The 15,000-nt window shown below is 35.0% G+C and overlaps 1 protein-coding gene and 1 long non-coding RNA gene across 3 annotated transcripts in view; one reads left to right on the top strand and one right to left on the bottom strand.

Annotated features, from left to right (window-relative positions):
* The window catches only part of LOC135217877 (uncharacterized), a 106,488-nt gene that overhangs the window by 44,947 nt on the left and 46,541 nt on the right, over positions 1 to 15,000 (bottom strand). The window lies entirely within an intron of this gene.
* LOC135217878 (uncharacterized) overlaps positions 1 to 15,000 on the top strand; it is a 22,403-nt gene that overhangs the window by 5,603 nt on the left and 1,800 nt on the right. The window contains exon 2 of the long non-coding RNA XR_010315219.1: positions 14,155 to 14,243. This is a non-coding gene — a long non-coding RNA (uncharacterized LOC135217878). The remainder of the gene's footprint in view (positions 1 to 14,154; positions 14,244 to 15,000) is intronic.

Here is a 15,000-nt window from a genome sequence, read left to right as displayed (position 1 = left end):
AGCGGCTTTTTCCGTGCTACTTAAACAGGCTAGTAGAGCGCCTATAGAGGTCATGATCAAATACAGAGTCGTAAGTTGGTGTATGTATTTGAATTTTACAGAAAACTACGATACCATAATCATCAAAGTCGTTAACGATTCTCTCTCTCTCTCTCTCTCTCTCTCTTTCTCTCTCTCTTTCTTGAAGCAAGCGAGCTTTCGTCTGGTGCTGCCAGCATCATCGGGCTGGGAAGCTGAGGGTGGACTTATCTTGGTGTGGTGTCCGTCCTCCTATATCTGGAGTCGACAGCAGGGGGTCTGCCCATGCTGATCTCCTATTGGCTGGTGGCGGTAGTCTTCTTGTTTTCTCATTGGTGGCTTGAGCCAGATCTCAAGCCACACTTTCCGAGTTGATGGTTGCGATGCTGTAGGTCCTGCAGCCGTCTAGATCTCCTGAACGGCGCGGTTACGTTAATGGGAGTTGCCCTACGCTGCGGGACGTCACTGCTAATTTGATTTTAGTTGGCTGCCGGAGTATCTCGTTCGGGGGGCGTTGTCTTCCGTGGAGTTGTCGTGATCGGTGATGTCACTGTTGGTGGCAGGTCTTCTCATACTTGTAGGGAGGAGAAATTCTTCCTGCGTCGTATTTAGCGTTGGTTTTACTTGCTGGATGAGAAGCGCCTCCAGCAGGCGTAACCGACGGGCATCAGGGGCCTCCCGATGATCTTCGTATTTTTGGATGATGACATCCCGGGAGATGGCCTCTTGATGTCTGGTGCGGGCGTGATTGCGGGCGTGATGCTTGATAGCCCCCCTCTTGGGCGTGGCATGAGAGTATCTTCGACAGGCGCATAGTAGTCATACCATCGTAGGCGCCGCTGCATTCGCGGACCGGGCATGCATACTGGTACACCACATGCCTCTGCTTCAGGGGGTCTCATACCTGTGTAGAGGGGTTATTCTTCATAATAAGGTCGCGCGTCCTCCGATTCTGGTAGTAAATGATCAGTATAAACAGTATTATAGTAAATAATAATAATAATAATAATATCTTTTGCAACTTCTTTCCAATTAATGAACACCATATTCTTTGGAATATAATAATCAATAATAATTAATAATAATAATAATAATAATAATATAATAATAATAATAATACAAAAGGGCAAGTAACAAGAACTGAAGGGATAAAGCTACCAGATGGAAGCAACATCAAACACTAGATGAGACTGGATACAAATACCTGGGAATAATGGAATTGGAGGGGATATGAAACATCAAGAGAATAAAGGAACACGATCAGGAAAGAATATATGCAGAGACTCAAGGCGATACTCAAGTCAAAAACTCAACGCCGGAAGGAAATATGATAAAAGCGTAACACATGGGCAGTGCCAGTAATCAGATACAGTGCAGGAATAGTGGAATGGACGAAGACGAACTCCGCAGCATAGATCAGAAAAACCAGGAAACATATGACAATACACAAAGCACTACACCCAAGAGCAAATAAGGACAGACTATACATAACACGAAAGGAAGGAGGGAGAGGACTACTAAGTATAGAGGACTGTGTCCAAACATCGAGAACAGAGCACTGGGGCAATATCTGAAAACCAGTGAAGACGAGTGGCTAAAGAGTGCATGGGAAGGACTAATAAAGTAGACGAAGACCCAGAAAAATATACAGAGACAGGAGAATGACAAACAGAACAGAGGACTGGCACAACAAACCAATGCACGGACAATACATGAGACAGACTAAAGAACTAGCCAGCGATGATACGTGGCAATGGCTACAGAGGGGAGAGCTAAAGAAGTAAACTGAAGGAATGATAACAGTGGCACAAGATCAGGCCCTAAGAACCAGATATGTTCAAAGAACGATAGACGGAAATAACATCTCTCCCATATGTAGGAAGTGCAATACGAAAAATGAAACCATAAACCACATAGCAAGCGAATGCCCGGCACTTGCCACAGAACCAGTACAAAAAGAGGCATGATTCAGTGGCAAAAGCCCTCCACTGGAGCCTGTGCAAGAAAATATCTACCTTGCAGTAATAAGTGGTACGAACACCAACCTGAGGGAGTGATAGAAAACGATCAGGCAAAGATCCTCTGGGACTATGGTATCAGAACAGATAGGGTGATACGTGCAAATAGACCAGACGTGACGTTGATTGACAAAATCAAGAAGAAAGTATCACTCATTGATGTCGCAGTACCATGGGACACCAGAGTTGAAGAGAAAGAGAGGGAAAAAATGGATAAGTATCAAGATCTGAAAATAGAAATAAGAAGGATATGGGAAATGCCAGTGGAAATCGTACCCATAATCATAGGAACACTAGGCACGATCCCAAGATCCCTGAAAAGGAATCTAGAAAAACTAGAGGCTAAAGTAGCTCCAGGACTCATGCAGAAGAGTGTGATCCTAGAAACGGCGCACATAGTAAGAAAAGTGATGGACTCCTAAGGAGGCAGGATGCAACCATGAACCCCACACTATAAATACCACCCAGTCGAATTGGAGGACTGTGATAGAGCAAAAAAAAAATAATAATAATAATAATAATATCTTTTGTAACTTCTCTCCAATTAATGAGCACCATATTCTTTGGAATAATAATAATAATAATAATAATAATAATAATAATAATAATAATAATAATAATAATAATAATAATAATAATAATCCATTATTTCTTGCATTTTTCTTTTGATCATCAATCCTTTTAATTTCCTTTTTCTTTTTTTATCTATAGATTGAGCTGGTTCACGTTTTTTCATTTCCCTTTCTCTGGTCATGACTTTCATCACCGGATCATTTTTCCTTCAGGACGCCATAAAGTTGGACTATTTTTGCCCCTTTTATGGCTTCTATTCATAGCTCAGTTTACGCCCCCTGATTAAGCCCCGGCGGTCATTATTACTCTGCTGCCTTTCTCTCGAAATTGACCTCGTTAATTGAGGCGTTTCGCTGCCTCGTCTCTGATCCAAATTGCAGTCGGGTAATAATTTTTTTTTTTCGTGGTAAGGTTTTTTTTATTCTCTCATTAAATCATTTCTTTAAAGGAACCGAAGAGAATTCGTTTACGGTTTTTGGTTGTAAAATTTGTCGGCTCTGCAATTCCCATCTGCATTTTTTTTTCAAATTGCATTCGGGTAATAAATAGTTTTTTTTTTGTGAAAGGAGTTTTTTTTTCTCTCATTAAATCATTTCTTTGGAAAGGAACCGAAGTGAATTCGTCTACGGTTTTGGTTGTAAATTTGTCGGCTCTGCAATTCCCATCTGCATTTTTTTTTAAATTGAATTCGCGGGTAATAAAATAGTTTTTTTTTTTGTGTGGAAGGGTTTTTTTCTCTCTCATTAAATCATTTCTTTACAGGAACCGAAGTGAATTCGCCTTCGCTTTTTGGTTGTAAAATCTGTCGGCTCAGTAATTTCCAACGGCAGTATTTTTTTCTGAATCTGATATATGATATAGTTAACTAATATTTATAGTTCAGGATATAATTTCGTTTAGGTTAGCCATAAAGTATAGATTAGCTAAATTGTAAAGCGAAGACCACAGAGTTTGGGTTTTATAAGGTCTGCCAGATTGTAAAGTTAAGACCCTAGAATTGTTTTAGACCTGAGATAAAATATGGTTAACTCATTTGTAAAAGTAAGGCCATAGATTTTTTGGTACTTTGGCATAAAATATAAGCAACTACTTTATAGAAACCAAGCTATAAAATTTTTAGGGTAGCCTGGCATCAAAATATAACTAACTAATTTATAAAACAAACCCCATAAATTAATTTTATTTAGGTCTGGATTAAAATATAGCTAACTATATTTTTATTTTGTGTAATATTTTTATATTTTTCATACAAGTTCATATTTGATTTGTAAAACTAAAACTATGGGATATTTTTTAGGATTTGTAATATGTACATAAAACTTTTTTTTTTCATTGAACTTGATTATTTTGTTACCTCACATTAGGAATCTTGAGTCACAGGTGGAATTTATTAAGCAATGCATGATTAAAACTTTATCTGATTTATTTTCTGGAATTTATCTGTCTCATGACCTGAATTCAGTGAAAAATAGAGGTGAATCATTCCTCCGGTGACAAATCACTTCCAGGTTTTTTCTGTTTCCAAATCACCTGGTCGATCTTTTCATACCCAGCGCAGGTGCTCCATCCGTCACGAACATTCATCATCCCAAACACACGATGTTTAAGTTACTTCTGTGAACAGAGCAACAAGCTTTAGTGCACTCCATCTTTACAGCGTTAAATTTCATGATGGTTGGAGTTTACTACACAAAATCCTGGGAGTTTAAGTTATAAGATTTCAAGTAGCATTCTTTTCAGTAAGAGCTTCTTGTGGGTCTCGAAATAGTCTTACAAGAACTTCCTCTCCCACAGAGAGAAGGAAGTGAACTCATACTACATCTTGATAGGACATCAAACGTCTCAAGAATGAGTTTTTAGTTTGCGGAAAATTGGTGTCCCATTGAGGAAAGCATAAGTTTCAAACGCTGCTCCATTCGTCTCATCTATATATATATATATATATATTATATATATATATATAATATATATATATATATATAAATAAATATATATATATATATATATATATATATATATATTTATATATAAATAAATATATATACTAGATATATATATATATATATATATATATATATATATATTAAAGGTAAGGCCACGAAGGGAAATTGTGCCTAAGTAAAGGGTGATACGTGCAAATAGACCAGACGTGACGTTGATTGACAAAATCAAGAAGAAAGTATCACTCATTGATGTCGTAGTACCATGGGACACCAGAGTTGAAGAGAAAGAGAGGGGCAAAAAAAACGGATAAGTATCAAGATCTGAAAATAGAAATAGAAGGATATGGGATATGCCAGTGGAAATCGTACCCATAATCATAGGAACACTAGGCACGATCCCAAGATCCCTGAAAAGGAATCTAGAAAAACTAGAGGCTAAAGTAGCTCCAGGACTCATGCGAGAGTGTGATCCTAGAAACGGCGCACATAGTAAGAAAAGTGATGGACTCGCCTAAGGAGGCAGGATTCAACATGAACCCCACACTATAAATACACCCAGTCGAATTGGAGGACTGTGATAGAGCAAAAAAAAAAAAAATAATAATAATAATAATAATATTTCTTTTGTAACGTCCTCTCCAATTAATGAGCACCATATTCTTTGGAATGGAATAATAATAATAATAATAATAATAATAATAATAATAATAATAATAATAATAATAATAATAATAATAATAATAATAATAATCCATTATTTTCTTGCATTTTTCTTTTGATCATCAATCCAATTTTAATTTCCTTTTTCTTTTTTTTTATCTATAGATTGAGCTTGGTTCACGTTTTTCATTTCCCTTTCTCTGGTCATGACTTTCATCACCGGATCATTTTTCCTTCAGGACGCCATAAAGTTGGATTATTTTTTGCCCCTTTTATGGCTTCTATTCATAGCTCAGTTTACGCCCCCTGATTAAGCCCCGGCGGTCATTATTACTCTGCTGCCTTTCTCTCGAAATTGACCTCGTTAATTGAGGCGTTTCGCTGCCTCGTCTCTGATCCAAATTGCAGTCGGTAATAATTTTTTTTTCGTGGTAAGGTTTTTTATTTTTTTTTCTCTCATTAAAATCATTTCTTTAAAGGAACGAAGTGAATTTCCGTTTACGGTTTTTGGTTGTAAAATTTGTCGGCTCTGCAATTCCCATCTGCATTTTTTTTTCAAATTGCATTCGGGTAATAAATAGTTTTTTTTGTGGAAAGGTTTTTTTTCTCTCATTAAATCATTTCTTTAAAGGAACCGAAGTGAATTCGTCTACGGTTTTTGGTTGTAAAATTTGTCGGCTCTGCAATTCCCATCTGCATTTTTTTAAAAAATTGCATTCGGGTAATAAATAGTTTTTTTTTTGTGGAAGGGTTTTTTTTCTCTCTCATTAAATCATTTCTTTACAGGAACCGAAGCGAATTCGCCTTCGCTTTTTGGTTGTAAAATCTGTCGGCTCAGTAATTTCCAACGGCAGTATTTTTTTCTGAATCTGATATATGATATAGTTAACTAATTTATATAGTTCAGGATATAATTTCGTTTAGGTCAGCCACAAAGTATAGTTAACTAAATTGTAAAGCGAAGACCACAGAGTTTGGGTTTTATAAGGTCTGCCAGATTGTAAAGTTAAGACCATAGAATTGTTTTTAGACCTGAGATAAAATATAGTTAACTCATTTGTAAAAGTAAGGCCATAGAATTTTTTTGGTACTTTGGCATAAAATATAACCAACTACTTTATAGAACCAAGGCTATAAAATTTTTGGGTAGCCTGGCATCAAATATAACTAACTAATTTATAAAACAAACCCCATAGAATTTTATTTAGGTCTGGCATAAAATATAGCTAACTATATTTTTAATTGTGTAATATTTTATATTTTTTATACAAGTTCATATTTTGATTTGTAAAACTAAAGCTATGGGATATTTTTAGGATTTGTAATATGTACATAAAACTTTTTTTTCATTGAACTTGATTATTTTGTTACCTCACATTAGGAATCTTGAGTCATAGGTGGAATTTATTAAGCACTGCATGATTAAAAATCTATCTAATTTATTTTCTGGCATTTATCTGTCTCATGACCTGAATTCAGTGAAAAATAGAAGGTGAATCATTCTTCCGGTGACAAATCACTTCCAGGTTTTCTGTTTCCAAATCACCTGGTCGATCTCATACCCAGCGCAGGTGCTCATCCGTCACGAACATTCACATCCCAAACACACGATGTTTAAGCTTCTTGTGAACAGAGCAACAAGCTTTAGTGCACTCCATCTTTACAGCGTTTAAATTCATGATGGTTGGAGTTTACTACACAAATCCTGAGTTTAAGTTATAAGATTTCAAGTAGCATTCTTTCAGTAAAAGAGCTTCTTTGTGGGGTCTCGAAATAGTCTTACAAGAACTTCCTCTCCCCACAGAGAGAAGGAAGTGAACTCATACTCATCTTGATAGGACATCAAACGTCTCAAGAATGAGTTTTAGTTTGCGGAAATTGGTGTCCATTGAGGAAAGCATAAGTTTCAAACGCTGCTCATTCGTCTCATCTATATATATATATATATATATATATATATATATATATACATATATATATATATATATATATATATTTATATATATATATATATATATATATATATATATATATATATATATATATATAAAGGTAAGGCCACGAAGGGAAATTGTGCCTAAGTAAAGGGTCGTGTTAGACGAAAGTTCTTGGCTTTCTCGACTTTCAATTTTCCTCTGTGGCATTACCTTTATTTATACATAGCATCACGTTTTATATACCTCGTGATCACGTTATTCACACACACACACACACACACATATATATATATATATAATATATATAAATATATATATGTGTGTGGGTGTGTGTGTGTGTGTGTGTGTATGTATATATATATATATATGCATGTATAGTATATATATATATATAATGACGGCTGGCAGACAGCTGTCAAATTCCAACAGGGGTTCCAGCAAGACAAAGGTTCACATGATTAAATTATTGAGACATTTCTAGTCATTCTGTTCTTCTTCTTGAACTGATATGAAGTTATTTTAGTATTCATAAGTTCTATTTCTCTGTCAATTCATGTTTTATATTTTTTAGTTTTTTATTTAATTTAATGTTTTTTAAACAATTACAATTTTAATTCCAGGCTGATGATGAGCCAATGTCCTTGGGGCACGAAACGTCTCCATAAATTAATCATATATAATATATATATATATTATATATATATATATATATATATATATATATATATATATATATATATATGCATATATAAGGGAAATTGAGAGCAGAGAGAGTTGAAAAGTGTAACTGGAGGAAATTCTCAAAGTATTCCACTATGAAATAATTGTCAGGAGAGGGTGGTTAGCAAGATGGAAGAAAGATAATCCGAGCGGAGGTACAGTAAAAGGAATGAAAAGGGTTGCAGCTGGGGGTCGAAGGGACTAGGAACACATCCGAGGATACAATTTGACTTAAAATAATTAGTAGACCGATGCCACATTGATCTATTTATCTATTTAAAAGTAAATTTTCTAATACCTTTAAAGACTGCAAATCATATTACTCATGACTGAAGCCAGTATCGACGAAAAGCAAAAGCAATGAAAAATTACGAAGCGAGTGTTAGGGCAAAAGCAAAAACAGATATTATAATGATTTCTTTCACAAAAAAGATACTCGATTACAAATCTCTTTGCTAGCATTTTGCCTTCAATCGACTCTGGACAAGGTAAATAGTTGATATATCGCACGTAATCACGCGGAAATGCTGAAATAACTAAAACTGACGATCTACAAAAGTTGGAATTAAACGAGTTGATGAGAGAGAAAATCATAAAACGTAAATATTTTTTTATAATGTAAAACTTTTCCATGAATTTGGTGCGACTTGTGTTTACGCTAGACAGTCTCAAATTCAGCGATTCTCCCGGTCACGAAATAGCGTTTCTGGATTGAACTAAATCACTGTCATTTGAGCCTGTGTTTTGAGATACGATTGTCTTCTGTTCCTTATTTAGCGGAAATTCTACAAAGTTGAATTTCTCCCGGGAAAATAATATTCCTCGCTGATGCTCTCATATATAACTGGATATAATACGGAATTAAAGCCGAGGAGAACTGATCTGAATAGCTTTCGATGATGGACTATGCTTGCACATATTTATTTCGGAGACTCTCTCTCTCTCTCTCTCTCTCTCTCTCTCTCTCTCTTTCTCATGGATTGTTCACTTACATGTAATATATATATATATATATATATATATATATATATATATATATATATATATAAATATATATATATATATATATATATATATATATATATATATATTTTTTTTTTTTTCTCGCAGACCTACTGGACGTGACCATTAACCTTACATACTTCATAGTAACAATTTAAAGGGGGACCTTCCAGCTCATTGAGCCACTGAACGAGTCCATTCTACCTCAGATAGACTGAACGATGCTGTTCCAGCTCGCAGACCCTCTGAACGGGGCCTCGCCACCTCACAGACGCTGAACAGGACCATACCACCTTACAGACCTCGTGAACGTGCCATTCTTCGTAGAGTTACTGACCAGAGGCACTACGTATATTGCAGACTACATGTCACTCTACGAATTCCCCGAGGCGTTACAGAAATCATTACCAAACCTCAACAAGCGTCACGCAAAAGCAAAATCCAATTTCGGCAAAAATTGTTGTTAAAAGATTTATCGTCAGGCTAGCGATATTGATAGTTATAGTGCGTGCTTGAGAAACATTACCAGAATCATTTGCTTGGTAGAGTGAGGGCAAGGAGGCTTCGTGTCTACCGAAACATTTGTGGAATGCTACTCTTGGGTTTACGTTTTCCCGCCATTTATTGATTTATTCCTTCTACTTTCGGAGCTTCTGCCCTTCACCCTGCTTTTGTTTTGCTTGAATCTTGAAGGCTACTTACTTTAACAGGCAGAAATTAAAAATTTGTTGTTTTATTCGCCAAGACAGCAGATTTATCCTGTAACCGTAAATGGAAAAAAAAAGAAAGAAAACCCACAAATGATTTTGAGAATTCTTTGATCCTTTTGACTTTTAGTTTCCTCTTTGCCATATATATATATATATATATATATATATTATATATATAATATATATATATATATATATATATTATAAAAATATATATATATATATATATATAGATATATATATATATATATATATAAGATCTTAGGTCCATAAAAGAACCCATAAAAAAGGAAATAAACATGGGCTCCTTTATTAGGTTGGAATTCTGTTTGTAACAGAAAATTTTTTACCAGTGATATATATAATATATATATGTGATATATATAATATATATATATATATATATATATATATATAATCTGACTATATATATATATATATATCTATATATATATATTTATTATATATATATATTATATATATATGTATTATGTATATCGAATTTTTTTGTTGGTTATATGCACGTGTTTGAATCACTTTGAAACAATGAACAGACAGAGACAAATTGCATATAGAGAATGAATTTCGGTGTAAAGTTACCGTAGGACATTATACATTAGAAACTCCGGCCTAAGCTCTCTATTCCATTCCATTCCATTCCAAGAACTGCCTAAGATTCACCAGCGAAAACAGCAGCCTCTTCCTAAGATTTATAATTGTTCCATTATCTGCGCATTTAAGCCATTGTCAGTTATGTAAGTGGTTTTGGCTAATGGCATTCGTGACTGGTTGAGAGAAGCATTTGTGGGGTCCCATAGTTTCGTTGTGAATTGTTCCTGCTTCTTTATAGTTACGTAATATATTATTTGCACATAGTGCAATCATATTCTCTTTCTTCCATCTGACTTTTCCTATCCCTCTCTAACAATTGCTTCATAGTGCAACTGCGAGGTTCCTCTGTTACGCCTGTCAGACCTTCTACAGTAGATTCACATTACCGGTGCATCTTAAGTCTAGACCAGTCACTTACGACGCTCCTGATTGGTTGTTGATAAGCCAATCACGGGGGCTGGAAACTGTCTCTCTCAAGAGTTCACATAGGCAAGATGTATATTCCACCTCTCCTGAGGGATACGTCTTTCAAAAGCATCCCTCGGGAGAATTGGAACATACATCCTGCCTATGAGAGAGAGACTGAGAGTTTCCAGCCCTGTCATTGGCTATCAGCAGGCAATCAGTAGCGTCGTAAGGGACTGGCCTAGACATGAAATGCACGGCTGATGTGAATCTACTATAGGTGCCACTCTCTCTTTCAGCGCCGAATGGATTCGTAGGTCCCAGCGCCTGTCCTTTGGCCTAGACAAACAGTCAGCGAGCAATTGCCCACGAAGAGATTTCCCCAGAAGCCTTGGAAAGACTTAGCGTGTCCGAGACACAAGCGTGATCAAGTTATTATACAACCAGAACAAAAAAATAAATACTGTGAAAGGGGAAAAAAATGAAAATCGTAAATTACGTGGTTTTAGAGGAAACGAATCACGTTATAGGCGCCTTAATCCATAGTTTAGTCTCTCTCTCTCTCTTTTTTTATGCGTATCTAGACTGGATTTCTACGGCAGACTACAAACAGAGCGACCTGTAGACAGTTATACGAAGATTAGCCTGGCGATGATTGTCACGCTATTGTTTATTTTTCTGGTGTGTCTGTGCGCGCGAGCTTTTTTTCTTATCTCTCTCTCTCTCTCTCTCTCTCTCTCTCTCTCTCTCTCCTCTATCTTCTCTCTCTCTCTCTCTCTCTCTTTCTCTCTCTCTCTCTTGTTGCGTAGTACACACTTTCGCCAGAACTACTGTGATAAGTTTGGTTTAAATTCTATATTTATGCATTTATTGATATACTTATTTATTTTTTATTTGATTTAATTAATATAAGGACAAAATAGAATTGATTCCAATAATCCTAAGGCCTACCCGGGAATCAAGAAATGTATTCCATAAATTTTTAAGGTTTTCAGTACAGTCAAATGGAATTTATTCCTCAAATAAATTCGTTGGATGAAATTGGATAACTTTTTATAATTCCCTAAAATTTAGTCTTTAAAAATTCTGAGATAATTTTCCAATATCATGATGAAATTTATTTTTTTTAAACTGCTGTAGGTTTTATCATCATAGGATGTCTTACTTATGGAAATCCATTTTTTTCCATTAAATTTATTCCCGAAACTGCTAGGTTTTCCTTTCCATAAAATAATTTTGTTAGGTTTTAAGGATTGAATAAAAAAAAATTCTCCTCCCGTTTGCGCGTCCTTAACAAAGGAATTTATTCCAAAAACTTACAATTTATTCCCTGAATAAATTGAAATTTATTCCACACAATATTAAGTTCCCGAGTTGAATGGAATGCTTTTTTCCACAAAATAATTATATGGATCCTTTTCTACAGGTGAATATGACTTTTGATATTAGCCTCTCATTATTTTTATATACTTTTTAATAATAATAATACTGTTAAGTATTATTATTATTATTATTATTATTATTATTATTATTATTATTATTATTATTATTATTATTATTATTATTATTATTATTATTATTATTATTATTATTATTATTATTTGGGAAAAACTCTCTATCACGGTAGTATATAACAATGTTCCACAATAATGAAAATGTTAAAAGTCCCTGGGTTCACTTCAGTCCAAAAAGATGAACCCAGGGAAGTGTTCAAAAGTAAAAAGTACTTATAAATTATTCACGAACTTTTAACATTTTTATTATTGTGGACCCCTTAGAACATTATTATTATTATTTTTTATTTTTTTATTTTATTTTATTTTTTTGCTTTATCAAAGTCCTCCAATTCGACTGGGTGGTATTTATAGTGTGGGGTTCATGGTTGCATCCTGCCTCCTTAGGAGTCCATCACTCTTCTTACTATGTGCCGTTTCTAGGATCACACTCTTTTGCATGAGTCCTGGAGCTACCTCAGCCTCTAGTTTTTCCAGATTCTTTTTCAGGGATCTTGGGATCGTGGCCTAGTGTTCCTATGATTATGGGTACAATTTCCACTGGCATATCCCATATCCTTCTTAGTTTCGAATTTTTCAGGTCTTGATACTTTTCCATCCTTTTTTTTCCCTTTTCTTTCTCTTCAACTCTGGTGTCCCATGGTATTGCGACATCAATGAGTGATACTTTCTTCTTGATTTTGTCAATCAACGTCACGTCTGGTTGTTAGCACGTATCGCCCTATCTGTCCTGATACCATAGTCCCAGAGGATCTTTGCCTGATCGTTTTCTATCACTCCTTCAGGTTGGTGCTCGTACCACTTATTACTGCAAGGTAGCTGATGTTTCTTGCACAGGCTCCAGTGTAGCGCTTTTGCTACTGAATCATGCCTCTTTTTGTACTGGTTCTGTGCAAGTGCCGGACATTCGCTTGCTATGTGGTTTATGGTCTCATTTTTCGTATTGCACTTCCCTATATGGGAGAGATGTTATTTCCATCTATCGTTCTTTGGATATATCTGGTTCTTAGGGCCTGATCTTGTGCCGCTGTTATCATTCCTTCAGTTTCCTTCTTAAGCTCTCCCCTCTGTAACCATTGCCATGTGTCATCGCTGGCTAGTTCTTTAGTCTGTCTCATGTATTGTCCGTGCATTGATTTGTTGTGCCATTCCTCTGTTCTGTTTGTCATTATTATTATTATTATTATTATTATTATTATTATTATTATTATTATTATTATTATTCAAAAGGTGAACCCTATTCATATTGAACAAGCCCACCAGAGGGACCACTGACTTGAAATTCAAGCTTCCAAAGAATATTATGGTGTTCATTTTCATTATCCTTTAATGTAATTTTTGGTGGCCCTTCTCTCAGGCCTTTTTGTAGCCCATCTGGTGGGACCCTTTGTGGCCCATATGGTGGGACCCATCAGTTAAAAATATTTTTTGTATATAACTGCTGACTCACTACTGTTTATAAACAGATATGCCTTTAACTTCATCTTAATTGTTTACAGGTTTTCACATCTCTTTCATTGTTAGATGAACTGACTGAATTGTATAGCACCGTAGAGAGGTACTGCCGTCAGTGCACCTCGCGCCGTGCGCTGTACGCGTTACTTAAGGTGTTTCGTAGCTGCAGCGCTTTTCATTCCTTTTACTATACCTCCGTTCGTATTTCCTTTCTTCCATCCCACTCTTCACTCTCTCCTAACAATTGTTTTCCAATGCAACGGCGAGGTTTTCCTCCTGTTACACCTTTCAAACCTCTTTAGGGCTCAATTTCCCAGAATGAGCTCGTAGGTCCCAGAGCTTGGCGTTTGGCGTAAATTTTTAGATTTCAATCCAAATTTAATTGTACAGCAACTGTTTACAGCAACTACCTCGACAACAAGATTAACTTTAAGTTTTAAACATAGAACAAAGTCCCTTTCATCTTGCCAAAAGAATAAATATTACACGTACAAGAAGCAACTATCCATAGCAATGTCATGCTATAAGCAACAGGACACGAAGATAAAAACACGCATGAAACCTCTTTGTTTTCTTGTCATCCACAGACAAAATAAAGGATTTTGACTAAGGAATAACTCTCAGGGCACTTTTGAACACCACACCGTCTCACAATGAACAATCCCCACAAACAAAGGTATGATATAACAGGGTGTACTATTATGTTTGTACAGATCACAGTCGAGCTTCCATGTGAATTCACAAACAAATAGAATGAGTTAAAATTTGCAGACAGGTTTTTGGTTAATTTTCTAATACTTTGATTTAACAGGATGCGGTTTATGTTCCTTACAGGTAATGATCAAGTCTCCAAAAGGAGTCAGATAAGAAAAATACTCTTAGATAATTAAATAACAAAGGTTCTGATTGGCTCATTAATGTTTAATCAATTGTAAATGTTTTGCTGTATACGTATTAGCGTTGGCTTAATGGACACAGCATCATAGATCTCACAAACAGGTAAAGTTGACAAACAACCCAGGAAAATATTCGAACACAGTTAATTTCATGACAGTCATACTTTTGTTGAAATTACTGAAAATACAGATTAGTCAAATAGTAAAAAGTTTTTTTAATACAGTTCATTTAATGGAAATTATTATTTAGTTGACTTTCTACAGAGCACTCAAAAATTTGTGAGGATATAATTTACATGAAAATAATTCTTTTTACTTATTTTAAGATAAGAATACAGTTGATTTCATGAAAGTTATACTTTTGCTGAAATTACTGAAAATACAGATTAGTTAAACAGTAGAACGAACTTGTTGAATAGACTAAAAAATTTGTGAGAATTTAGTTTTCATGATTTTTTTTTTACTTATATTTTAAGAATACAGTTGATTTTATGAAATTCATACTTTTGTTGAAATTGCTGAAAATACAGATTAGTT

Source organism: Macrobrachium nipponense, chromosome 9 (assembly GCF_015104395.2).
Source record: "Macrobrachium nipponense isolate FS-2020 chromosome 9, ASM1510439v2, whole genome shotgun sequence".
Classification (NCBI taxonomy): Eukaryota; Metazoa; Arthropoda; class Malacostraca; order Decapoda; family Palaemonidae; genus Macrobrachium; species Macrobrachium nipponense.
Note: the sequence above shows the minus strand (reverse complement) of the source record. Positions and strands in the feature narration are given on the sequence as shown.